Source organism: Paramormyrops kingsleyae, chromosome 12, assembly GCF_048594095.1.
Source record: "Paramormyrops kingsleyae isolate MSU_618 chromosome 12, PKINGS_0.4, whole genome shotgun sequence".
In the NCBI taxonomy this organism is placed as follows: domain Eukaryota; kingdom Metazoa; phylum Chordata; class Actinopteri; order Osteoglossiformes; family Mormyridae; genus Paramormyrops; species Paramormyrops kingsleyae.
Genome location: NC_132808.1, coordinates 11,934,796 through 11,962,566, shown reverse-complemented (window position 1 = coordinate 11,962,566; position 27,771 = coordinate 11,934,796). Strand labels below are relative to the sequence as shown.

Below are 27,771 nucleotides of genomic sequence, written 5' to 3'. Positions count from 1 at the left end.
AAAGTTTTAATCTTGCTTGCATGATAAGCTGTAGTCATAATGCCGCTGACAATTCCAAATTTCTAATTGTAGCAAACTGGCAAACCAAATTGCCGCAGGAGACTGGAATCTACTGAAAAACATGGTAAAGTGGATTTCAGCATTTTCTATTGCTACATTTCTATTGGAAACAACTGTCCTTAGTATCATGCAATGTATTTTGCAGGATGTTCCAAAACAGACTGGATCTGTGGACTGTGGTGTGTAAGAAGGACTACCTTGAATTGTCGGGTGTAACACTTGTGATGTAGTTTCAATTGAAGTTTTTATCCCCCCTCCCCTCCATTTTGTCAGTATGCACTCTGCATGGCCTTGGGGGAACCAGTCCACTTTACTGCTGTAAGTACGTCATTAAGAAGGTATTCTTTGCGACGCTGTAGAATGTTGCATAGTTATCTATAAGAGAAAAAGGTGTCCTAACATTCTGAATGCATGGTTTTTGTCTTTTTATATTCAGTCTAACATGCCATGGATAAGAAAATGGTGGTGCCTAACTCTGATGAACAGTGGTTTGGAAAAGTATGTATGGAAAGCATCTTGTTGTACATTGAGATGCATTCAGATGCAGAATCAAGTGCACTTTCTCTGCAGTGAAGGAGGTTTCTGTCACATATAGAATACCGGGTAAAGCCCAGCAGGGAGGCTGAATATTATATTTTTGTTATTTTTAAGGTAATATTCCATTAATTCTTCAGTGGTAGTGCATTCAGCTAATGGATAGGTTTTGCGTATATGGGTATTAATGACACCATTGATGATACATTGAGATATTGAAACATTAAGTCTTGGTAGTGTGTGTGATGTGTACTTGTACTACTCAGACATGGACAGAGGAAGACTGAGGAAGCTTCACACCTGCTGAAAGCGAACTTGGAGCCTCTCTCGAGGGTGAGCACTTCTGCTGTTCTCAGACCTGGTGGGCAAGCTGTAACTGACTGCTGTACCCAGTGTAATAGTGAGGTGTGTGTGTGTATGTCCCTCATTTTTCTCAGGTGGTTTTCCTGTTGACTACCAGCTGCGCCTGATTAACTAACCCTAACCCCTGATATTCACTTCCAATGTCATATAGGAGTCGCGCGTCATGAGGGACCTCTGCAGTGCTGTGTGCTGGATTTGCAAGAATCACTCTCCAGTGGAGAGGTGACTGAACCTGCTGTTCTCCAGATGGAGGCTGAGGATCAGCAGGAAGCACTCAGGGAGGTCCTGGAGGGTCAAAGTGGCAACAGGAATGACCCATTCATGTTTATTTTTAATAATAGGGAGGATATGGAAACCTTACTCTCTAATTGTGTTGATGGGATGGGTCTTAAAATTCATGCCATGTTTACATAATACAAATTTTTCCTTATTTTATTCCGTTCCATATACTGTTTTTTGTTTTTTTTGCACGTTTGTTCAAATTTATACATCAATACACTACAAATAAAATGTTTGCCAAATTATCTATGTATAGTGATTTATTTATGTAGGACGTACATTATCTTCGAATAACAGAAGTATAGAGAAAAGCTCTGCGAGAAGCATAATTCTGCAGTCTTTAAGGCTTCAATATAATACTCTGAGGGGGGAAAAAATCTGGTCACCATTGACAGTCACAATCAGGACTACAGGTGATAAAATGTAATAAAATTGTGTACTTATCAAATAAGTTATGCAATTCTTAATTATAAGTACAAACTACTTTTATAAATGTATAATTCAAATGTGATAAGCACAAACTATTTTTAAAATAATCTATGGTTTAGTAATACAGTGGTCCCTCGTTAATCGCGGGAGTTACGTTCTAAAAATAACCTGCAATAGGCGAAATCCGCGAAATAGGATTCTTTAGAAATCAAATATTTTCGTAGTTAGAGCATTGGAAACCTGTTTACGACCTTCTAAATACGGTTTTTAACATTATTAGAGCCCTCTAGACGTGGAATAACATCCTTTAGTCACCAATAGTTTATGACTGCTGGACAGGGAAGCAGGAACGGGGACACGAGGAGTCAGGATTGAAGGGTTTATTTGGAATCACTCCAAATGCGGGACAGGAACATGCAACATCAAAACGTCAACGACAGACCTGGTGTTATAGACACTGACAGAAACAGAATGAAATTGACAGAAAACAACTGGCCACAATCAGGGTTGCATATGTGGTTAATAAGGGGGCGTGGCACACAAGAGGATCGGACAGGCTAGGTCATGAAAATTACACTCGTATTACCCAAAATATTAGAAAAAATAATAGAAGATAAATATTAGACGTTATAATTATTATTATACATCTAATTACGAAGAGCAAATATGTATGGAAGCCCGTTTCCGCCAGGTAGTAAAAAAATATAAGCCACGGAATCTCGCAATTGCGACTTAGTAAGTCACAATTGCGACTTTATATCTCGCAGTTGCGACTTAGTAAGTCAGAATTCTGACTTTATATGTCGCAATTGCGACTTTATATCTCGCAATTGCGACTTAGTAAGTCAGACTTCTGACTTTATATCTCGCAATTGCGACTTAGTAAGTCAGAATTCTGACTTTATATCTCGCAATTGCGACTTTATATCTCGTAATTACGACTTATCAGAATTCTGACTTATAAAGTCAGAGTAGCCTACTCAAATCGTCATTGTGACTTCAATTGTCTCAATTGCTGCTTATTTTAAACAGTGGCCGTCATAATTATACACAATTTGCACAATGAATAGGATTGTAGAGGAGTACTTTCATCGTGGTTATACAAACTATGAAATATTACTGTCACTGGAGGAATCACACAATATAAAAATGAGTCTTCGGAGCCTGGAAAGAATGCTGCGTAAGAATCAGCTCTGGCGAAGACGAAACAAGACAGACGAGGCAGAGGTTGCCTCATTTATACATGAACAGCTGCAGACTTCAGGTCGACTTCATGGCTATCGCTGGATGCACCAGAAATGCTGGATGTCTGGGATAATAACGGACAGGGAAACCGTCCGTCAGTTACTGCGCCTTATGGATGGGCGAGGAGTAGATCTGCGTGCACAAAACCGTCTGAGACGCCGGCAGTACTGTAGCCGCGGTCCAAACTATGTGTGGCATATTGATGGGTACGACAAGTTAAAACCTTACGGGATATGCATCAACGGATGCATTGACGGTTTCTCTAGAAAAATGATTTGGTTAGAAGCATACAAAACAAACAATGACCCACGAATAATTGCAGGTTATTTTATTGACGCTGTATATAATAATAACGGTGTTCCACAAAGAATACGACTAGATCATGGTACAGAAAACACTCATGTTGCTGTAATGCAAAGGTTTCTGCACAATGCTCACGTGGATGATACGGAATATGTCACTTTTGGGCCGAGCACAGGAAATCAGAGAATTGAACGCTGGTGGGCTACACTAAGAGCACAGTGTGTTCAGTTTTGGATGGACCATTTTGAGCAGCTCAAAGAAGATGGACATTTTTTTGACACTTTCATTGACAAATCACTTATTCAGTTTTGCTTCCAGAACACCATACAGGTAAATAACCTACTACTTGTCGTTACAAATTTTGATAGGAACAATAAAATAAAATTATCACCTTTGGTTTTATTTATTAATCAGTTTTTTAAATGATAAAGTGAATGTGCAAAAAAATTTTTAACAGCAATTTGTTTATGTTATGCAGGAAGAGCTCAGTGAAGTACTGGCTGCTTGGAATAACCACAGAATAAGGCCAACCCACAATCCTCGCTCTCCCAGTGGACGACCTTCAGTGATGCATGCTGTCCCCTGGCTGTATGACGCACTGAACTACTTGCAGGCAGTTGACCAAATCAAGATTGATATCTGTCGAGAAGACTGCTGTGTAAAGGACTACCCCTGTGATGAAGATGTCTTTAATATCTGTGTTGAACTGATGGCTGAGCACAACCTTTCAATGCCAGTTGATGTGTATAAAATCACTGACTTTTATCTAAGGCTGCGTGAAATGGTCCTCAGGGGCCTTGAGCAGGAATAGTGAAATAGAAGCCTCTGCACTCTTTGTCAATTATACACTGCTTATAAATGTACGTGTATAATTATACTCATGAAATGCAAGAGTAGATCTATCCATTTCTTACTCAAGTGTGAAGTAGGGTGAAGCAAGAAAATAATGAGTGTCAGAACAATCAAACGGCCTCAACAATTTTAATGAACTATAGACGATGATCACAAATCAAACAAACACAGCTTTGGTTACACAATTACATTATCTAACATTATGCAAAATTGTTGAGAGTAACTGTCAGCTTCGGAGGTGAACGCGAGCACGGAAGCAGGCGAACGAAGCCAAAAGGTCCGGTGAAGGGTTTATTAAAGGCAAAAGGACAGGTGCAGACAACGACGGACCATACAACGATGACAGATCTGGGGAATACAGACTGAGACTCGGACTAAATACACAAGACTAGGTAACAGAGAACGAGCTACAGGTGGGAACAATTAGGGCGAAACAGGAGGTAATGAGGTGGGCGTGGCACACAGCGGGAGCGGACGGAGCGGGGCGTGACATAACCCCCCCCCAAAGGCGCGCCCACCGGGCGCGCCCGAGAGGAGGCGACGGACGGGACGAGGGAACAGGACCTGAAAGACAAAACAGAACGTCAACCAAACCCAGGGAACAGGACGGAGACGCAAAACACGAACAGGGACGAAAAGAAGGACAAGACCTGACAGAGGACAGGGAAGGCGGAGAGACAGGCCCAGAAGGGAGACACAGGGGGAACACCCACAGGCGACACGAAAGGGCCAGGGGTGCCAAAAGGAGGAACAAAGGGACCAGAGGGAGAAACAGGCGGGACGAACGGAAAGGGAGGAGGAACAAGGGGAGCACGAAAAGGCCCAGGCGGGCGACGGGCAGCGGCCGGAAGGGCCGCAGGGGAGAGGGAGAAGGGAGCAGGAGGGGACCACCCAGGGACCAAGGGGACGGGACGAGGGAGTGACGGAGGGGACCAGGAGGGAGCAGGAGGGAACACCAGGGAAGGCAGGCAGGAGGGGGAAGCCGCGGCAGGCGGAGGCGCAGCCGTAGCCGGCGAAGGCGCCGTCCGACGCCAAGCCGGAGCAGGGGGGCCCGGAGGCGGCCGACCGGGAGCCGGAGGCGGGACCGAGGACCGGCACCCAGGGACCAGGGGGGGACCCGGCGGCGACCGCCGACCCCGAGGCGCAGGACCCGCAGGCAGCCACCGAGCCACAGCTAGGGGCCGAACGGGCGAGCCAGGGGGCATGGCGGGCGGGACCCAGGCCCGACGCCTGTGACCCCGTCCCTTACGGGACACTGACAGGCGGGGTCCTGGGCGGTGTCGGTCTGGCCGGGGTAAGGGAGAGGGAGTCAGGAGGGAGGTCGAGTCTGGGCAGACAAGTGTCTTGGCCTCCAAAGAGGCCACAGGCGGGGCAGCCGGAACCTCGGGTGTGGCCGCAGGCAGAGCGGCGGCCTCAGGCGGGGCCACGGGCAGGACTGGAACGGCAGCCTCAGGCGGGGCCGCGGGCAGGACTGGAACGGCGGCCTCAGGCGGGGCCGCGGGCAGGACTGGAACGGCGGCCTCAGGCGGGGCCGCGGGCAGGACTGGAACGGTGGCCGGCTGGACAGGTGAGCAGGGCTGGGCCGGCTGGACAGGCGAGACGGGCCGGTCAGGTGAGACGGGCTCGGGCGTGCGGCCCGCAGGGGGCGCCTCATTGAGCGCCACCAGCACGCGGGCAGCAGGGGACGTAACCGTGGCAACCTTAGGCAGTTCAGGTGCCGGCAGGACAGGCAGTTCAGGTGCCGGCAGGACAGGCAGTTCAGGTGCCGGCAGGACAGGCAGTTCAGGTGCCGGCAGGATGGGCGCTGCCCTCCCGTGGCCAGCAGGGGGCGCCGTCGCGGGGCAGAACCCCCCCCCCAAAGGCGCGCACTCCGGGCGCGCCAGAGAGGGACGCCTCGGCGGGCGGCGTCTCGGCGGGCGCAGCCTCTACGCGGCCAGCAGGGGGCGCCTCGGCGGGCGCAGCCTCCACGCGGCCAGCAGGGGGCGTCTCGGCAGGCGCAGCCTCCATGCGGCCAGCAGGGGGCGCCTCGGCGGGCGCCACCAGCACGCGGCCAGCCGGGGGCGCCTCGGCGGGCGCAGCCTCCATGCGGCCAGCCACCGGGACTGCAGGTAAGCCAGGCAGGACAGGCGGTGCCGCTAACAAAGCGGCGGAAGCTGCAGCAGGCGGTGCCGCAGGCAGAGCGGCGGCCGCTGCAGCAGGGAAGACAGGCAGGACGGGCGGTGCCGCTGACGAAGCGGCGGTAGCTGCAGCAGGCAGTGCCGCAGGCAGAGCGGCGGCAGCTGCAGCAGGGAAGACAGGCAGGACTGGCAGGTCGGGCGGTGCTGCTGTCCTCGCGGCGGCTGCAGCAGGCGGGGCTGCAGGCAGCGCAGCCGCGGGCAGATCCGGAGCAGCGGCAGGCAGCGCAGCCGCGGGCAGATCCGGAGCGGCGGCAGCAGGCAGCGCAGCCACAGGCAGAACGGCGGCGGCAGCAGGCAGCGCAGCCGCAGGCGGATCGGCGGAGGCAGCAGGCAGCGCAGCCGCAGGCGGATCGGCGGCGGCAGCAGGCAGCGCAGCCGCAGGCAGATCGGCGGCGGCAGCAGGCAGCGCAGCCGTGGGCAGATCGGCGGCGGCAGCAGGCAGCGCAGCCGCGGGCAGATCCGAAGCGGCGGCAGGCAGCGCAGCCGCAGGCGGATCGGCGGAGGCAGCAGGCGGGGCAGCCGCGGGCAGATCCGAAGCGGCGGCAGGCAGCGCAGCCACAGGCAGATCGGCGGCGGCAGCAGGCAGCGCAGCCGCAGGCAGATCGGCGGCGGCAGCAGGCAGAGCAGCCGCAGGCGGATCGGCGGAGGCAGCAGGCAGGAGAGGCAAAGCCGCTGGCAGATCAGCGGCATCAGCAGGCAGTGCCGCAGGCAGTGCGGCGGCATCAGCAGGCGGTGCCGCAGGCAGTGCGGCGGCATCAGCAGCCGGCGGTGCCGCGGGCAGTGCGGCGGCATCAGCAGCCGGCGGTGCCGCGGGCAGTGCGGCGGCATCAACAGCCGGCAGGTCCGGATCGAACTGGTCCGGTGCCGCGGGCAGATCCAGAGCATGTAGGTCTGGAGCCGGCAGGAAGGGTGCTGAGCGCGTGGGCGCCCTCCCTTTCAGGGCTTTGGGAACCCGGGGAATGCCGTCTCTCGCGGCGCGTATTCCGCCTTGTCCCAGACGCTCTGGCCGATAGCAATAGGCCTCCATCGGAGGAGGCTGCTCCGGATGCGAGCTTGCCAGGCTCGTAGCGCTGGTGTCGGCGAAGGCGGGGAGGAGATAGCAAGCTCCTAGGAAGAGCGACGGAGTCTCCTCCTGTTGCTTCTCCCCACGCTCGGCGAGCCGGCGTTGCAGCCGACGGAGGCATTTCCGGGCTTTACCTAGCGGGTACTCCTGCCCCGGCGGGCGCTCCTTCCGGAGCATGTCCCGGCCCCGGCTAGCCAGCTCCAGGGCTAGCGGTTCCTCCTGTACCTCGGGCTGGGCATGCCAGTACATGAAGTCCTGCAGCAGTCCGAGCCAGTGGTGCTCGGACTGCTGCTTCATGCTTTCCGGGAGATCTGTCATTCTGTCAGCTTCGGAGGTGAACGCGAGCACGGAAGCAGGCGAACGAAGCCAAAAGGTCCGGTGAAGGGTTTATTAAAGGCAAAAGGACAGGTGCAGACAACGACGGACCATACAACGATGACAGATCTGGGGAATACAGACTGAGACTCGGACTAAATACACAAGACTAGGTAACAGAGAACGAGCTACAGGTGGGAACAATTAGGGCGAAACAGGAGGTAATGAGGTGGGCGTGGCACACAGCGGGAGCGGACGGAGCGGGGCGTGACAGTAACATCTCTCGTTTACATATATATTTCACCAACTGCAATGAAAACACTGTACAAATAATAAACATACTAAACTCAAGGAAGTTGCCCTCTCTGAACTGGACATCATCTGTAATCTCGACATTTTATTAGAGTTTCTTAAAACATCCATACATTTCCAAATTACTCATACAAATAAATCAAACATCCGTGAAATTTAGGGTCTGCAAAATTCAAAACTGTAGCTCCAACAACCTCTAACGAAGTTAATGAATTCTAATTTAAAACTGCTGCCTTTAACTCAGGTGTTAAGAAAAATCAGGTGGTTCGTCCTCATGAACACTCAAGTGCAAATAAAATCTGGTCGGATATTGTAACGAAATAATACAAAACCCAAAACTTGTACCTTTATTAACTATTAGACAGCAGCAGTTTATTGTACAAAATCCTTGATGACCTAAGAGATGCACATGGCAAAAAAGAAAATTTAAATGAAATTGCGGTACCATACTCAAAATACAGTATAAAACAAATTTTTGTACCAGAATGTCAAAAATAGAAGTGTAACTCAAACTTTTTTGTGAAATACTGAACATTCTGCACAAAATGAAAATGTTGTATACCTTAAATATTCTAAGATAACAGCCTTAGATGGATTTTAAAAGGATACTGAATAAGAATATCGTAGTGAGCTTGAATGTATATTCTGGTGAAAGATGTACATAAAGCATATTTGGTAGTCTTAAGTTTGATAGCCAACTAAACTATGTCCATTACCCACACATTACTCTCTAAGACTTTGTTCATTTCGCACCTGAAGTCCGGATAGTTATCATAATGAACAGACACTCTCAAATAGCAGCCACATGTATGTGCCATTGGTCTCCTCTCAAACCCTTGCATATCTGATCTGATCCTGTGCAGAATCTGAGAAATAGACACTGTTTCTTCCCATCACACTCTCGCAAATATGTTGAAATGAACTTTGAAATCTCCTTTTCCTGTGCATTCATTGTGGAAGGAAACTTCAGTGACCGTACAATTTTCCTTGTTGTTGGCTGCAGGTTTTCATACATGATTTCTATTTCCTCAAGGGTTTTGCTGAGGGGACCAAGCACACTTTCCCACTGTTCAATAACATAAGCAGGTTCTTGGATAAGGGTTTTGTGTGCCAATTCTTGTAAAATTTTTTCAAAGTTGTGTGAATTTGGCACTCTTCTGCAGCTGTAGTTGTCCAGGATTTCAAATAATTCATCTTGGTCAGAACTGTTGAAGTCTGTGCGACAAGATTCCAAAGTATTACGGTCCAATTCTGAGACATATTTTAGAAAATTGTCAACCAGATTGCTCTTCACATATCCAAGAGCTGCCTGTTCCAGTATTACTGGAGCAAGCTTGATGGGGAAGTATTTTTCTTTCTGCCAGCCAAAAGAAATAATTCTACCTATACTCTGCCACTTTTTCTTGCCATAATCATGTCGGAGAAATGGCACCTTATAATTGCTGCCTGTTGTACATTGTTCATAGAATTCATGCCAGAATTCTGAGAGGCAATCCCTGAGAACACCTCCTTCATCATGTCCCATCTCATACTGGCCATTTGGTAGAAGAAGCTTTACTTTGATTTCTGACTCAATGCATAGCAGGCTTTCATCAGTGAAATGTTCAATAAGCTCAGATAGTATCTGGCTGCGATGGACAACAAGGATTCTGCCTGGATCTCTGTGTTCTTGTACTACAGGCAAGGTGTCCTCTAGATTTTGTTCTTCTATCCCAGAGAGTTCTCCATTGAATATTGTAACAATATTGCTATCCTCCATATTTTCACCAGCAACTATGGCAGAAATTTGCTGATTTAAATTGGAATCACCTGTGACACTTGTAGGATATAGGATTGCCCCATCATCACTTAAACTAAAATTATCCCTAGTGCTTCCAACGTAAATTATGTCTAATGTATCTAATTCCAGAGGTGGGTCAAAGTGTGGGCCTGTAGAGGGAAGGTCCTGTGTATTTTCTTGTGAAGGACCTACAGGGTTTGATTCCTGCTGTATCTCCACACTACCATCACTTTTCTTTTTGGTTGTCAAATAGAACCTCATAATGGTTAACTTTGAGGATTCATAGAAATCTCCTACTGTACTGTCCTCATCTAATGAAATTTCATGGAAATTTGTCATATCCACCTCAAACTCACTAAGCTTTCCATGTGCATTATGTCCACTTGGGAAAAACAGATGTGTTGCCTCTGCTATGAGGTCTTTCTTTTTCCAGTCCTTGGAAACACTTAGCCTTCGTGTTCCACCCCCTTTTTTTGTTCTCACCTGCACAAAACCTCCCTTCTCCTCATTATACAGCATCCAACCCAACTCCACTTTCCTTACTTTCTTCTGTATTTTTGACTCTTGTTGATCAAGAGTGGTATCTTCTGGATGCTTATGCTTTTGTCTTTTATTCAATTTTGACTTCAGCCGTTCAAAAAGCTTTGATTTCTTACAGTTGGGATCCTTTTCCTGTCTTCTACAATATCCCATCACTGCCAATCTGTCTCCATAAGAAGGCAAATAATTCTTCATCTGTTCATCTGTCATTATCATCAGGACACTGGCATCAATCTAAAAATGAAAAGTGTATTATTCATTTTCGGTTTGAAAATACTATACCTAAAGCATTGTTCTGCACTGGTTAAAGACAAAAAATCTGTTGAGGATTGGTGAGTGTAGCAGTTGTGAAATGAATTGAAAATATCAATTCATTGATTGAAAATATCAATTCATTGAAAAAATCCAGTCCAATCCAACTATCCCACTTCAATCTGGGAACATTAGATATCTGGGTATTAACATTTCTGCCAAGCTGTCAGATCTGACGCGATTAAATTACAGTCCGCTGCTTAAAAAGATGACCTTGCACGGTGGAACAATCTACCCACATCACTTCTGGGAAGAGTAGCTACAATCAAAATGATGATCCTACCAAAAATTAACTACATGTTCTCAATGGTTCCGAGTCAACCTCCGCGGACTTGGTTTAAATCATTGGACTCCTTAGTTTCAAAATATCTATGGAAATCCAAACCACCACGAATAAGTTTAAAAACTTTACAGAAATCCAAAAACTGTGGGGGTTTGGAGCTTCCCAATTTCTACAACTACTTTCTTGCCAATAGATTGATATATGTCCTAAAATGGACTACGCAAAATAACTTAGACCTTAACTGGCTGGATATTGAGCAAACTTTCTGTAATGATATTCGAGTCGAGGACCTGCCATTTATCAGTCATATACTTAAACGACATTGCTGTTTTAAGAGCATCAACATCAGCACATCGCTGACAGCCTGGTGGGAATTTCTTAGAATAAACCAAACTTCAGTGGTCCCATGCAAACTGACACCCATCTGGAACAACCCTGACATCCTGTTAAATAAAAAAGTGATAAACTTCCTGGCTTGGCATAATAAAGGAATCAAGCGCCTCGAACATATAATCCAAGACAATTGCATGATATCATTTGACAAAATTACAGAAACTTATAACATTGAGAAAAACAAATACTTAGAATATCTTCAACTTAAATCAATAATACATAATAGATGGTGCCGTAAGCAATTAAATCTGGAGCTTTCACCTAAAATAGCAAACTTCTTAATAACTCCAACTAAAAAACTACTGTCTAGGATTTACGTGCATCTAGCAGAATCTGATACAACGCTCTCACTCCCTACCCACAAATGGGAAAAGGGATTTACTCATCAATCAAGACACTAACTTCTGGAGGCAAATTTGCTTGAATACCTTTCGAATGAATCAGAACTCCAACCTGCAGCTATTACAGTACAAAATTTTACACAGAACACAATTCACAGGGGAAAGGATGTTCCAGATGGGTATCAGAGATACTGACATATGCCTAACTTGTAAGAAGGACGCACCAGATAATTACCTGCATGCTTTCTGGTACTGCACACCGGTCAACGAATTCTGGCAAAGGATTTGTGAAGACTTATCGACACACCTAGGGCATCCCATCCCACCCTCCCCCTCACTCTGCCTGCTTGGGGACCTCACTAACACTAATATGGACACGAATAAATCTTGCATGCTTCTCACAGTACTAACCATTGCTAAGAAAACAATCCTTCTGAACTGGAAGTCAAAAGAGGATTTAAACATAAATCTGTTCAAAAATCTACTCTGGGATTATGTTTCCATGGAGAGGATGTCTGCCTGTAAGAAAAATCATTTGATCGATTTTGAAGACAGTTGGACTCCAATAATTAATTTTTTAACGTAATGTCGTCAGGGGTGGTGGGGCCTTGCCGTCACCGTCCCGAGTTGGGGGCTGGGGGTGGGGGGGCTGGGTTGTTGGGGTCCTCTGGTGTTTCTCTTGGCTGAGGGCGCGTGGTCAGTGTCTCTGGGTGGCCGCTGGCCTGGCCTGGTGGGGGCGGTGCGGGGGGTGGGGGGGTTCTGCCCCCGCGGGGTGGGTGGCGCGCTGGGGGGGGATCGGGGGGTGGGGCCTCTGGGTTCCGCCTGGGCCGCTGCGCTGGGGTGCGTGGGTTTGGGGGCGTGGGCTCTATCTGCTGGGGCCGCTGCTCCGGCTCCCGGGCGGGTGGTCGCCCGCATGCTGGGGGGCCTGGTCTGCCCGGGCCCGTTGCCTGGTGGGGGCGGGTCGTTGTCTGCCGTTGGCGATTCCGGCGCGGGGCCCTCGGGCGCTGTGGGGTGGTTTGGGGGGGGCAGTGGGGGGAGCCTCTGCCTCGCCTGGGGGGGGGCCTGGGGTGGCCGGGGGGCGGGGGTCACCCCGCCTGGCTGGTCCGGCTCCCCGTTTGCCGGGGGGGTCTGGGGTTGTCCCGTCCTTGGCCGCTAGCTGGGGTCTCATCGGGCGTGGTGGGGTGGGTCTCTCCCGGTCTGCGCCTGGGGGGGGGGGGGCGTTCCCTGCTGCCGGGCTGCCTGTGGCGCCCCTGAACACCTCGGTTGGCCGTCCCTGCCGGCTGTGCGGGGTCAGGGATGGGGACTAATCGGGGCCAGTCGGGGATCTGGCCCCGGTGCCGGGGGGGCCCACTCCTGGCACGCCCTTATTGCTCCCCTGGGCCCAACACCACATTTCACACAACACTAGGGCCTTGAGGGGCGGTGGGGAGGTGCGCCGAGACACTGCCCCGCAATTTTTACTTGCATGTTAGACACCACATGACACTAGGGCTGAGGAGGTGGGTTGAGGCAGGTGGGGCTCTGCCGTCTGCCAGCGGTGGGGTGCCCGTGCCTCAACTGCTCGCCCACTTTTTACACCTTAGTCATATACGCAGTCCATATTACATTAGGGCCTTGGGGGTGCGGGGAGGGGGATGGGGGACTCTGCCATCTGCCAGTGGTGGGGCCCTCATACCCGAACTTCACCCACTAATTTTAATGCATTGTAGACATAAACACACAACTCTCTCACACATGTACATGCACACTTCACACCAACATGGGTCAGGGAGGGGATGGGGGCTGAGGGGCCCCCCCTAACTCTCTGTCTCTGGCCCTGCGCGGGTGGGGTGGCCCGCCGGGTGGAAGATCAATCATGGGGGGGTTCGGGCGGCCCTGGCGGGTGTGGGCGGCCTCCTCTCTTGGGCCGCAGGCCGGGTGGTGCTTGGCTCTGCTGCGCCGTGGTGGGGCCCTGGCGGGCGGTCCGGGGAATCTTGGGACACTCTGGGCCCTGCTAGGCGGATTGGGGGGTTCGGTCTGGGCTGGGCGGGGGGTCTGCCGCTCCCCGGTCGCCGCGGGTCCGCTCCCGGGTGGGGGGGGGGCTCTTTGTATGGGCCCCCCTTGGATCATCCTGCGGTGTTGGGGGGGAGGCGTGCCGGGTCGCTGCGGTGGGCGGCGGCCCGTCCTGCCGGGGGACGGGCTGGGGGGGCTAGGGCTCCCCCGGTGTGTGGGGGGCCGTCCGCCGGGGGGTGGGGGGGTGGTCCCGGTTGGTGGGGCCCTTCGGCCCTGGACCCGCCTGCCCCGGTGGGGGGGTTGCGGGTGGGGCTGGGGGGCTCGCCTCCCTGTACGGGGGTTGGCGCCCCTTTAGTCCCTCGCGGGCTCCCTCTCGGGTTGGGCGGGTGGTTGTCTCGGGGATGCGTGGCTGTGGGCCCTTGTGCCGGGGGGGCGGTAGGGTGGCCTCGGTTGCCTGGTTCTCCTGCCTTCGCCTTGGGCCTGGGGGGGGGGGGGGGTGCTGCCGCCTCCCCTGACGGCATTAAATGCCAGCACGTCCAATGACAAATCAGGTCACACCTACACTTGCACATGCATACAAGACTGGTTGAGCGATCAATATCATTATTATTATTACTTTTTAGGGTATGTTATAGATTTAGGAATTGAAATATACATATATAACAGTACGATTACGTGTGTGTATGCTACATATATATAATACCGATTTGTATTAATTATTATTAGTATCACTGATGTTGTTATAATTCTTGTTGTTTGATGAGTGTTATGTTTCTTATGGTTGTTTGTATTCTGTATTCCCCTATACTTCATTTTTTTTCCATCCCACCTACATTATTAGTGTTATTATTTCTGTATACCTATTTTTTCTCTCTCTCTCCCCATGGTGATTGATGTCTGTTATTGTTACGCTTGTTGTTTCTGTACCCCCCCTGTTTTTCTCCTTTTCCACGGTACTGGTGAGTTCGGAGCGGCCACAATTTTTGCTCTTGAATGTAATGTAAAATAAAGTTGTCCTCCGAAGAGGGGGGGTGGTGGTGGGCAATAAAAAAAAAAAAAAAAAAAAAAAAAAAAGAAAATATCAATCATATTTTGAAATATCAGTTTACAATTTGACAATTTGAAAAATTTCTCAAAAGTCAAAAGTTGTCTGACATTTTCTGAAAAAATAATGAATTGTACTTAATTGCCAGTCAAAATAGCCATTACTAAACAAAACAGCAGCCATCCCACCTTAGGGATGTTCAGGGAGGCAGATGAGAGGCATCCGGGAGGGTGGGGGTGCTGGTCAGTGCTTTGCTGGATGTGCAGTATCGTGTGTGTGTGTGTGTGTGTGTGCGTGTATGTGTATGTGTACACACATACTGTACACACACATACACACACATTTTACAGAATATTGCTGACTGAGGTGGGAGCAGATGGGCAGGCAAAATTGGTGTGGCAAGGCTGCAGCGGTAAAACTTATTGCTGGCTACTTTTACCACTGCTGATTAGCAGAACAGATTTCTGGAACATTGTCCATCATTTGCGGGTGTCAGGGAGCTGCTGTCCATTTGCAGGAGACTCCCGGAACCTCCTGGAGAGGTGGGGTGTCTGACTGTTCACAGTACCGTATGTTCTGTTAATATTTAAAGCAGGGTGATTTGAGCTATTGCGCATATAGTTATAATAAACAAACACATTCATTCTGATAACTACCTTTTCTTCCTTCAGTCTTTCTATGGTGGCCTCTGGAATGTCTCTCTCCCTGAGGAAATCAATGAGGTCTTCCATTCTGCAACAGTGGTCTAGGATAGGACAGTGGTCTTGTACATATTAGTAAGCACTTACTGTAGGTTATTATTGTCCAGTCTCCATAAGCATGTATAAAAGTATAGAAGTAGTGCAGGATATACAACGATGGCCAACAGTGTCAAGAAATTTGTAGATTATGAGATGCACATAGATCTCAGCCCACTGACTTGAATTTGACAAATCTGGAGTAAAAGGAAGTCTTCTCAGTGTCCCAGAGAACGTCCTTAGGACGTCCGCAACACATCCCCTTTTTCAGGACGTCCTAAGGACGACCATGTTAGTATGAAAAATGAAGAAATCTTTCAAAATCATGTTGTTATGACAGCTTCCAAGAATAGCATTTTAAATGCATAATTTTACCTTAAGTATTTCTTTTTTATTAGTGTTCCAATCAGGATGCCCAGAACTCATCCTTTGAGGACAAATTCCGAACCAAAAGAGAACGTCTTTCTGTTTGCTGGGCATGTGCATTCAATGAGAATTAATTCCAATAAAAAATAACTATAATTTAGTGTTGTCTATATAATTATTCACAAAGTCTTATATGATGGTATTTTTTAGAAGGAGATGAAAATGCATAAGTACTCAAATACACCTTGTGGTGCAACCTGGACACATCTTCAGTGATGTAACCGGGGTCACGGGGTGTTTCGGGTCTTACAATAAAAGTTTTATATTATTATAAATACTGAAGCAAAGGGAGCTCCGCTCCGGCTCAATTTAAACTCTGTATAGCACCCCGCTCAATAAATCACAGTCTAGAAAACCCAATTAACTTGAATGCAAAGGCTTCATACACAAATATTACAAATAACAAAGCTTGTAGATGTGATACAGTCTGAATTCTGTAGAAATCAGCATTTGTCTCTACCCAGAGATGGTGGGTAGAGACCATTTTAAAATGAATGTAATTATCCTAATTACAATTTTTCAAATTTCTCAAAAAGTTGCAAAAACCCGAATAAAACCATACTTTGTACAGATAAAAATAATCTATGAACTGGAACTTTGATTAACCATTCACGAATTCTTCTTTATGACATCGGCTAAAAAGACCGGATGAAGGGCTTCTAAATTTTTCAGTTGTGTCCGTTATCAAGATTTGTGCAGCATGTATACAGTCTAATAATGTTTAGCAAACATAAACATGCTTATGTTCACAGTATCTGGTAGACACGGAATCACAGAATTGTAAGTATCCACACAATTAAACGAAAAGTGTTTGTGGTTTAGTCGCGTACAATTTGGATATAACATTGATAACCATATGGAATATCCGAGGTATAAAGTGGAAAGTAAAAAAGTCATTAATTGCAAGACGGTGTTCATCACATACAGTATTTTGGAGAGTATGTACATATTACTCGATTGATTAATTGTTTCGAAGAAAATGTACGTTTTCATCATGAATAGGTGACACATTGGATGGCACAGAATCGTCCTGGCACCGCCCTTATTCACATAAGTACAATGTGTATGCTGAAATAGTTGAAGCTGCCTAGCATGAACGGACGACACTTCCAGGAAAGTACAGACCTACTGTTAGTTTTTTCTGATTAATTACAGGCAAATATGCAAATACATTGTATATACAGCTCTTTCACATACATTTTTGCTAGCACAATGTAAATTTCATGAATATACCGTATCAGCAGGGAGTTGCACTATACCTGTATGTAACTGTACCGTGTACGGTGGGCGTCTTTTGCCGTAAGTGAATTATTGAGCTTTCAAATATACTGTACTGTGGTGCACGAGATGTACAGCCGCAGTAATAAGATTGTACGTCACAGACCTGACGCGTCAGAAGTCTTAACTTTTAAAGTCGCAATTGCGAGATATAAAGTTGGAATTGTGACTTACTAAGTCGCAATTGCGAGATATAAAGTCAGAATTCTGACTTACTAAGTCGCAATTGTGAGATAAAAAGTCAGAATTCTGACTTACTAAGTCGCAATTGCGAGATAAAAAGTCGGAATTCTGACTTACTAAGTCGCAATTGCGAGATAAAAAGTCGGAATTCTGACTTACTAAGTCGCAATTGCGAGATATAAAGTCAGAATTCTGACTTACTAAGTCGCAATTGCGAGATAAAAAGTCGGAATTGTGACTTACTAAGTCGCAATTGCGAGATTCCGTGGCTTATATTTTTTTTACTACCTGGCGGAAACGGGCTTCCATAAATATGCTTCCGATGCGTAGCGATGTATCATTTTCATTGTCTCGATCAACTTTTTAATCAATAGACAAAAAACCGCGATGGAGTGAAGCCGCGAAAGTCGAAGCACGAAGTGGCGAGGGACGACTGTATATGCATACAAACAAGTGATAACTGCGAACCATTTTTAAATGAACTAAAAGTAGAATGTATCATAGAAGATATCTATGGCTGCGTCTCAGTGGATTAGTGATGTTACTTCCTGCGTGCCAGTGGACGTGATGTCACTTCCTGCGTCTCAGTGGACGTGAGTCTCAGTGGATCTGCAGCCAGACTCTATTGGAAATTTCGCATAAAACGTCTATAGAAATTGGCAAACCCTAGGAACCTTTGGAACTCCTTCAGGGTCCTGGGACGAGCCCACTCTTGGACAGCGGTGGTCTTTTGTACATCCATGGCCACCACTCCGGGTTGGATTACATACCCGAGGAACTTTACCTGCGTCTGGTGGAATTCGCATTTTTCCCCTTTAACGTACAGGGAGTGATCTCGTAGTCGCTGCAGTACTTGTTTCACCTGGCATATGTGGTCCTGTTTCGAAGAAGAGTAAATCAAAATATCATCTATGTACACAATCATGAATCTATGTATCATATCTTGGAACACCTGATTCATGAACGATTGAAAAATTGACGGGCTGTTTGATAAACCATAAGGCGTCACTCGATATTCGTATTGCCCCCTACTGGTAATGAACAATATCTTCCATTCATCACCTTCTCGAATGCGTATCAAATTATATGCACTCTGTAGGTCTAACTTTGTGAAAATCACAGCCTGACGCAAATGCTCGAGAGCCGTAGGAATCAGGGGAAGTGGTTCTCTCCGTTTAATGGTTATCTCGTTTAAGGCACGATAGTCAATGACCGGTCGGAGACCCCCATCCTTCTTCTTCACGAAGAAGAATCCAGTGGTGACCGGTGACGTAGACGGACGGATAATACCTTGTCGCAGTCCGTCGTTGATGTATTCCTCCAGAGAGTCCTCCTCCTGCACCGAAAGGGGATAGAGCCGACCACGAGGTAGGGGTGCTCCCTCTCGCTGGTTTAGGGCGCAGTCGCACTCCCGATGCGGAGGTAAGTTACAGACTTTTTTCTTACTGAAGACGTCAGCGAACTCTCGATACTCCAGCAGGATGATCTCCTGATCCTCTGGGCCAGGGCTTCACACTGTTGTAGCTTTACATGTGAGCGATAGACATTTGGCAGTGCACTTATTAGACCATGACAGAATCTCACCCGTCTCCCATTCGACGTGGGGGTTATGTTCACATAACCATGGAAGTCCTAGGATCAAGGGATCCCTTGCTTTAGGCAATACCAGGACCTCCAGACTCTCCTGGTGTAACGCCCCCACGCGCATCCATTCACCTGTCACTCCCTGAATGGTAAGTGGTTGCGCTAGTGGTTGGAGAGAGAGATTCATCCGGCGCACCAACAGTACATTAATAAAATTACCTGCAGCCCTGCTATCTATTAAGGCTTTCACCGACCTCCTCTGACCCTGCCATTCAATGATCACCGGCACAGTAAATACCGAAGCGGGCTGCGGCGGAAATGACGACACACCTACCGGTAAAGGAGTCCCTTCTCGGCCCGGTCGGTGGTAGCATGTGAGTATGGTATGTCCCGCCTCACCGCAATACAGGCACAACCCCTCTTGGATCCGTCGACGTCTCTCGGTCGGAGTGAGAGGGGACCTACCCACTTGCATGGGTTCGGGAGGTTTGATGGCTGGAAGTGTCAAGCGGCGTGGAGATTCCATTCGGGGACGGTGTCTTCGGCGGTCACGCACCACGTTATCTATTCTAACGGCATGTCGGACCAGCTCGTCGAAACTGGGTGCCTCTCCCTTATGAGCCCGCTCGTCCTGCAGGTCGGGATTAAGCGCTCGCAGGAATATGGTCTGGAGGCAGTCGTCGGGCCACCGAAGGTTAGCGGCAATTGTTCTGAACTCCAGGGAGAAGTCGGCCATGGACCGATTTCCCTGTTTGCAATCCAGGAACCTGTAGCCTGGTCTTCGGCCCACCGCAGGATGGTCGAAAACCTCCATTAAGGCTCGATGGAATTCACGGCCATAATTCAACAAGGGGCTGTCATCGGCCCACAGGGCGGTGGCCCACTCACGAGCTCTTCCGGTCAGTAAGGAGATGGTGAAGCGAACCTCAGCTCCCGGTTTGCAGAACTTGTCCGGACGTTCCTCCACGTAGATTCCACACTGCATCAGGAATCCCTTGCAGTGTTCTGGATTGCCATCGTACTTCTCCGGCAAAGCGATGGGCAGGTGAGCAGTGGGACGGGGAGGAGAGTCAGAAGATGCCAGAAGTTGTTCCATCGCTGAGACGCGGGTTTCCAGGGTCCCTGCTGGATCCATCTGTAAGGCTAAGTATTCTGTCAGGCAGAGGGGGGAGGAACAGACAGGCAAGGATCCAGGGATGCAGGGCAATAACCGGTTTATTGATAGACTGCAGCAAGACTGTATGGAGCGCCAATCCCGAGTCGGGATACGTGGGCGAGGGTCGATACCGGGAAGGTCAGTCCAACACAGACGCACAGGAACAGGGCACAGGAGGCAGGGACGACGAGGAAGGCGGAGTACGTCGGGACCGAAGGATCAGGTAGGACGAAGACGCTGTGGAGGGAAGGCAAACAGGTGAGGTACGGACAAAGGTAAGACAGGCGAATCCGGGAAGTCAGGGCAGACGGGAGACAGGAAGTTTGCTCAGTACGGCTGTATAACATTGGCTCAATACTTCGCGATGTTCTTCTGTTCTGGTGATTCTTTTATCCTGCCGTCTGATTGGTGTGGATCGGTGTCACCGGCTGGGTTCCGCCTCCCAGGGGCGTGACAGGTTGTCGATGCCATCTTGAGTTTCAGCAATGTGATCACAAAGATTAAATATATCCTGGTCGAGAACCTGTATCTGCTTTCACAACCCTGTTCAGCAAAAGTCCGGCATCTTTGCTGGTACTGACCGTCAAAGAAGCGTGGTTGAATGAGCTTGGAACCCCGTCCCAATATGGCTCTAGAATCCAGTGGCGGTGTGTTTTACATCACTGCATCCGACGCTTTGCATTGCACTTGGTGATGTAAGGCTTGGATGCAGCTGCTCGGCCATGGAGACCCATTCCATGAAGTTCTCTATGCACTATTCTTGAGCTAATCTGAAGGCCACATGAAGTTTGAAGGTCTGTAGCTATTGACTCTGCAGACAGCTGGCGACTGCACATTGTGAGTCGCAACGTGTTGTCCCCGCTCTGTGATTTTACGTGGCCTACCACTTCGTGGCTGAGTTGCTCTTGTTCCCAATTGCTTCCACTTTGTAATAATACCACTAACAGTTGACCGTGGAATATTTAGTAGCAATGAAATGTCACGAATGGACTTATTGCACAGGTGGCATCCTATCATGGTATGACCCTTGAATTCACTGACCTCCTGAGAGCAACTCAATCTTTCGAAAAATGTTTGTAGAAGCAGTCTGCATGCCTAGGTGCTTGATTTTATACTCATGTGGCTATGGAAGTGACTGGAACATCTGAATTCAATCATTTGGAGGGGTGTCCCAATACTTTTGGCAATATAATGTATTTGTGCACTGTGTTTGTTCTCTCTCCCCCAACCCGCATGTCCACCCTCACATTCTCATTCTATTCTGTTACTCCCCGACCTCCTAGACTGGAGCATGTAACACTTGAGAAAGGTATTTTGCATATTGAAATGTAGAGTTAGTATTGAACAAAATGTGGTTTACTGTTTGGTTAATTGTGTGATATTGCTGTACTGCTGTATTGAGTGTTTAGAAAAAGTGTTTTAAGAATAGATAAAGTCTTGTTAGCGGTTATAAAAAAAAAGCTGTGTCCCACTTGATGCCTTGTGAATGTACGTGTGCATATGTGTGATCTCCTTCCTTCTCTGCGAGGCCCCCTTTTTAATGCAGTGACACTTTCAGAATGAGGACAGACTGTCAGTTTATTACAGATGGTTAGAAACAGATACAGCTAAAGGCCACAATCGACATTATAGACATGCCTCCTCTCCTCCTCCTCTTCATTGTTATGGTGCTACCAGGTAAAGATTGGTGCTTCTTACTGCTTTATGTTTAAATGATCCAAACACAAAAATAAGTATTTTGTTGTTAATCTTGTACTTTCTTTTGATAAGAAAATTAGGTATTCTTGTCACATTGATATATTATTATTCTCAATTGTAGCTTTTTATTGGAAAGTAGCATAATGGCATATTATCTTGAGCAAGTGAAGCTTTCAGCCACTTACCATAACTGAGAAAACTAAAGATAAAGCTGTTATAAGAGTATAGTCCACCATATTTGCTAGTTCTGCTCAAATTCCTACATTTTGTGCATGAAACAGCAAATCCATTTTGATTACAAAAAGGAAATGACAGGAAAATGTCTGGTATTACTAAGTAAGACTAGTCTGGGTCACAGTGTGGACATTCTCCTTTTATTTTACCAAAATGGCTTATTTTAGATGTTTCTGGCTGATTTGTATATTTTTACTCAGTGCACATACTGTATGTAATACTCTCCTCTATTGTCTTCTGGCATTCATTTTTTCCCTCTCCTCTTTCTTCTTCATTTCATTTTCTAAAATGTAAATAGATAAGATAGATCTTTATTGTCACTATTACAGAAATAGTTTAGAAACAGTTTAGCAGTCTCTGTTTAGCAGCATAAGAATAATAAATAAGAGAAATAAAACACACAAAAAGAGACAGCCATCCTAATATAGAATGAGTGTCAGTGCAATGAGTGCAGCATGTTAGTCCGTATAGAAGACAGTCATTGAGGGGGGTGGATACTGTTACCCAGAAACAGTCATTCAGGGCGTGGGGGTTGGGCGCATTTGACTGCCTGTGGGTAAAAGCTTTTGTTACGTCTCTTTGTTCTTGCTCTGACTGACCTGTAGCATCTGCCAGAGGGGAGGGGGGAGAAAAGATAGTGTCCAGGGTGTGAGGAGTCTTTGATGATTTTACTGGCTCTTCGCTGGAGTCTGCCAGTGTAAATGTCCTTGAGGGGGGGTAGTGCTGTTCCGATTACCCGCTCTGCCCCCCTTACCATCCGCTGCAGGTTCTTCATGTCTTCCTCAGTGCAGCTACTGAACCACACTCTGCAGCAGTGCTCTCAATGGTCAAGCGGTAAAAATTGGTTAGCACCTTTTGGGGGAGGTGGGCCTGACGTATCTTCCTGAGGAAGTACATTCTTTGTTGTGCCTTCCCCACCTGGTGAGAGATGTTTCTGGATCAGGTGAGGTTGGCAGAGATGTAGACCCCTAGGAACTTGAAGCTCTCCAACCTCTCTACCTCTTCTCCATCGATGTAGAGGGCAGAGTGCTCAGCCTGCTTGGCTCTCCTGAAGTCCACTATCATCTCCTTGGATTTGGATGTATTCAGTTCCAGGTTATTACTGTCACACCATTGCCTCAGCTGCTGAACCTCCTCCCATAGGCTGATTCATCGTTGTTCATCAGTCCTACAATGGTGGTGTCGTCAGCAAATTTGATTATGGTGTTGTTGGTGTGAATGGGAGAATAGTCAAAAGTGAAAAGGGAATAGAGGAGGGGGCTGAGGACACACCCCTGCAGCGTGCCTGTGTTCAGGATGAGAGTGGAGGAGATGTGGTCTCCTATCCTGATGTTCCGGGGTCTGTTGCTGAGGAAGTCCATCATTCAGGTGCACAGTGAGCTGCTGAGGCCCAGGTTGCTCAGCTTTTGAACCAGCTTGTGGGGTCGTACTGTATTAACGGCGGAGCTGAAGTCCACAAACAGCATCCTCGCATAGGTGTTGCTGTTGTCCAGATGTTTGAGGGCTGTTTGGAGAGCTGTTATTATGGCATCTTCTGTCAATCTGTTTGCCCTGTACGCAAACTGATGTGTGTCGGTGTCAGCTGCAGCCTTAATGTGGGGCATAATGCGTCTTTCTAGACACTCAGTGATCATGAGAGTTAATGCAACTGGGCGGTAGTCATTCAGACAGCTCACTGTGCTCTTCTTCTTATATGATGTAATAATAATGATATAATAATAATGATGAAATAATAAATATGATGTAATAATGGATTGTCAAGTGCTTGGGGTAACTGTGCTGTGAAGGGTGCTATATGAAAGTGAACAGAATTAAATTATCCTATGTACTCCAGGACAGCTGGATATTCTGGACGTTCCTCATGTTACTTAAACTCATTTTCATCTTGGCTCCATTATCACTGAGAGTGTATTATGTGTATGATACTGTAACATTAAGTTTGAGTTTAATTAACCAACTAAGAAAAAGTGATTTGGTTTATTAATTACAATTTTTTCAGTAACACTTTACTTAAATCAGTCATTATACTGCATTATACACATCATTAAAATGCATTCATATACTGTAGTACTATAAACATGGCCATTTATAAAAAGGCGTACCACATTATGGTCATGTGTATTATGCATTACGAGTGCTCTATGACGCTCTCATCTATAATGCAGTATAAATATCTTCATAATGCATCACAAAGCATCCTTAATTTTTATACTGACCATTATAATGCATTATGAAGGTACTTATAGTGCAATAAAGATGAGAGCTTCATAGAGCATTCATAATGCATGACAAACATGCCCATAATGTTTTATGCCTTTTTTTAAAATAAATATTTATAGCCATGCTCATAATACCTTATGAATGCATGAAGGAATCTATAGTCTATACTATATTTATTTGACTACTCTAAATGTTGCCATTATTTCTATTTTTTTAATGATTGTCTTTAGTTTCTTCTTCTAGGGGAGCATGTGTGACCCGTGGTAGTCCGTCCCGCCCGCAATTCCTCCTGCGTTGTGTTCTGGCGTGCAAAAATGACCGGACACCGTGCTTGGTCTGAAGACTTTTACTGGCTGTAAACGTATAACATTCATGAGCTGTGCGTTCTGGCTACCTCGCACTCCCAGCTCCCCCCCAGGTCGTCTAAGAAAAGCTCTGGCTAAATTATACCACAAGGCTAAATTTACACAAAACTCCGGAATAAAAACAAACAAACAAAAAAAAAAAACAGAAAAACATCTCGTAAACATTTCAGAGCTCTGGCGAGAAAAGAAAACTTAATACACATATTTTATCATATCATATCATATTTTATCATAAATTTACACACATAATCTGGCTCCAATTCGAATACATTCAAATACAAAGAAATTTCCTCCCTACCTGTAAACGTATAACATTTATGAGCTGTGCGTTCTGGCTACCTCGCACTTCCATGCAGTTCCCCTAATAAGAACACAAGAATGCATATCTTGAGTGGTGGCTCCATCCTCACCTGCGAGCTAAACCAGCATGCTAGCGGCTAAAATATTAGCATACTTCCCACGAAATAAAACCTCAATTTAACAACCCCAAATCCCCGAAAGATCAATTAAACCAAATTAAATAGTACCCCCAATAATTTCCCAGCTTAACTGTACCCAAATTTCATTTAAAATGTATAAGTGAGAAACTTTTATCAGCAGCGCGCCAGAAACGATCAGCACCGCACCACGGTACTTCCAGCCGTGTAAGAAAAGCTCTGTCTGGAGCGTTTTTGTGCGCGAAAGACATAAAGGTAGGACAAAGTTGCTACACGTAATTAAGCAAGAGAAAAACATACATATTCAGAACGGTGAAATAAAAAATGTAAATATTTTGGTGAAATCCAAACTATTAGACCCCACCTGTTACACATGTCTTTGTAGAGGTTTGATATGGAGTCACAATAGTGCCATATATACTTGTATGTGTACTTTCCAATTTGCACCCGTAAAATGAAATTTGCTCGCTCTGAACACAATTTGCATTCGCAAAATACTGAACAGAAATACGCGTCACATGATCTGTACTTATATATGAAGATTTGTGAATGAACGTGAAAAACATTTTGCAAATACACGTCAATATTTTTTGTAAATGGGAAACCAAACATCTTCATAAAAATATTTTTTACAAAGATAGAATGGTTTTCATGTACAAAACCTGTATTGCAAATACAAGACCTCTTGCAAATATCAACCTGGGAGTGCAAATTCACACTTGCGCACATAAATAATTTTGGCTCTAACTTGCCTAGCGCTTTGCAGATAAATATTGCTCGCATAGCCACCAATCAAATCAATTCATTTTCTAGCCATGCAATCATAAAGCTGCAGGTTAGGCATGGGCGTAGCTAGGCCATTTTTAGGGGGGCTTTAGCCCCCCTAACATTTGTACTCAGCCCCCCTAAAAATTCTCCATAAACTTTACACAAATTGGTGATCGGCCACGTCCCCTTTAAATTTCATATGAAAACGGCGGCAGACTTCGGCTCCGCAACGTCTTTCAGCGCGGTCTTCAACTGAAGCATCACAGAGCGAGGATTAAGCCAGGGTGTGTGTTTTTCGATAAATTGTTATATCGGCATCAGTGCAGTCCTTTTTCATAAATACAGTTTACAAAAAATGTCAAAATTTTCGCTGTGTTACGTCACCACATCAGCTGTTTCCTCTAGCGAAAAGGAAGCCCTTAATACTTACCCTATTAACCTATAGTCTACTTTATAAAACAATGATGCTGTTTTAATTGGAAAACCTAACTGTCTATATAAAACATTACACAGTGCATGGTATTAACTACCATAGAGTTATGCACATAAATGATTAAAAACAGTGACAGACAGCATTCAATGCACTCGTTTTAACTGCATAGCAGTGTGATTTACAGAGATAGAAAAATCCTGTTTTTTTTGTAATAAATATTGTATTAAATAATGTCCCAGATCGTGAAAAACATTTATTAGCCTTAGAGTAGCGTTTTTTGTCACTTTGATTTAGAAAAAGTTACTTTTTTAATGAATAGAAACAAAAAAAGAATGATATAAAAAAGATGTTTTGTTTAATTACATTAAAACAATGTTTGTCTATATTAATGAATTAGAATAAATAGCCTAGTAGATATAAAGTTTTAAGGGGTTGAATGTAGAACCTACTGTCTTATTTATGAGGAATCAGGAAGACTCATTTGAGTACTGATTCTGAACAAGCCAAATATGTGTTAAACATCTATGGGGGCTGAGCCCCCCTTAAATGAAAATCCTAGAAACGCCCCTGAGGTAAGGTAACAACCAATACTGGCCTTCCAGTAAAAAACATGTTGAAGAAGATGAAGGTGCTAGAGCAGGACTTTATACGGGAAGATAGTAGTCAGAATTTTGAATAAATCCAACGATTTGATAAAAATTGTACTGACGTACAGAATAAATTAGCCACGCTAGCTGTAATGATACTTATCAAACTATGATGCAATTAATTTGTTTACCGATGCTAATTCTATTTTTGGCTGGGTGTTTCAGCTGACATGTTTTTAAAATTAGCAATAAACTTTTTTGAATGCTAACTATAGGTTACTTGTTAAATCAGTGTTTCATACCAAGTCTACTAAGACCGTGAATGTTTTGTTTTTTAATGTCTTACAACGTACGTATACGCTAATCTAATAATAATGAATAGATATGTTATTAAAATGAGTGCTGTAGTATTTTATTCTAAGTTACCTGAACACATAAAACAAGTTCATGATACAGTAATTATCCAGTAGTATGGTTATGGTATTATGCAGGACACCAGTGGTTTTACGATTGGCTATAAAATGAATTAATTTAAATGGTGGCTATGCGAGCAAATATTTATCTGCAAAGCGTTAGGCAAGTTAGTGCCAGAATTATTTATGGGCGCAAATGTGGATTTGCACTCGCAGGCTGGTATTTGCATGAGGACTTGGATTTGCAATACAGGTTTTGTACTTGAAAACCATTCTATTTTTGTAAAAAATATTTTTTATGAAGATGTTTCGTTTCACATTTACAAAAAATATTGACGTGTATTTGCAAAATGTTTTTCACGTTCATTCACAAATCTTCATATACAAGTACAGATCATGTGATGCGTATTTCTGTTCAGTATTTTGCGAATGAAAATTGTGTTCAGAGCGAGCAAATTTCATGAGCGAGCAAATTTCATTTTACGGGTGCAAATTAGAAAGTACACATACAAGTATATATGGCACTATTGTGACTCCATAGTTTGATTTGTTTTGGGGGGGCATGCAGAGAAAAGATGAATAAGTCTCCGTATTTCAGTTATCCAGTAGATGGCGAGTTAACTAAGTTCAGCTA

General features: G+C 46.1%; 2 long non-coding RNA genes across 2 annotated transcripts in view; one reads left to right on the top strand and one right to left on the bottom strand.

The window, feature by feature from the left end:
- Positions 1 to 27,771, bottom strand: part of LOC111837047 (uncharacterized) — a 144,244-nt gene that overhangs the window by 59,291 nt on the left and 57,182 nt on the right. The gene's annotated exons all lie outside the window — the stretch shown is intronic.
- LOC140593506 (uncharacterized) lies at positions 392 to 1,238 on the top strand. The gene is made up of 3 exons (XR_011993905.1): positions 392 to 558; positions 861 to 927; positions 1,109 to 1,238. It is a non-coding gene; the product is annotated as an uncharacterized lncRNA (long non-coding RNA).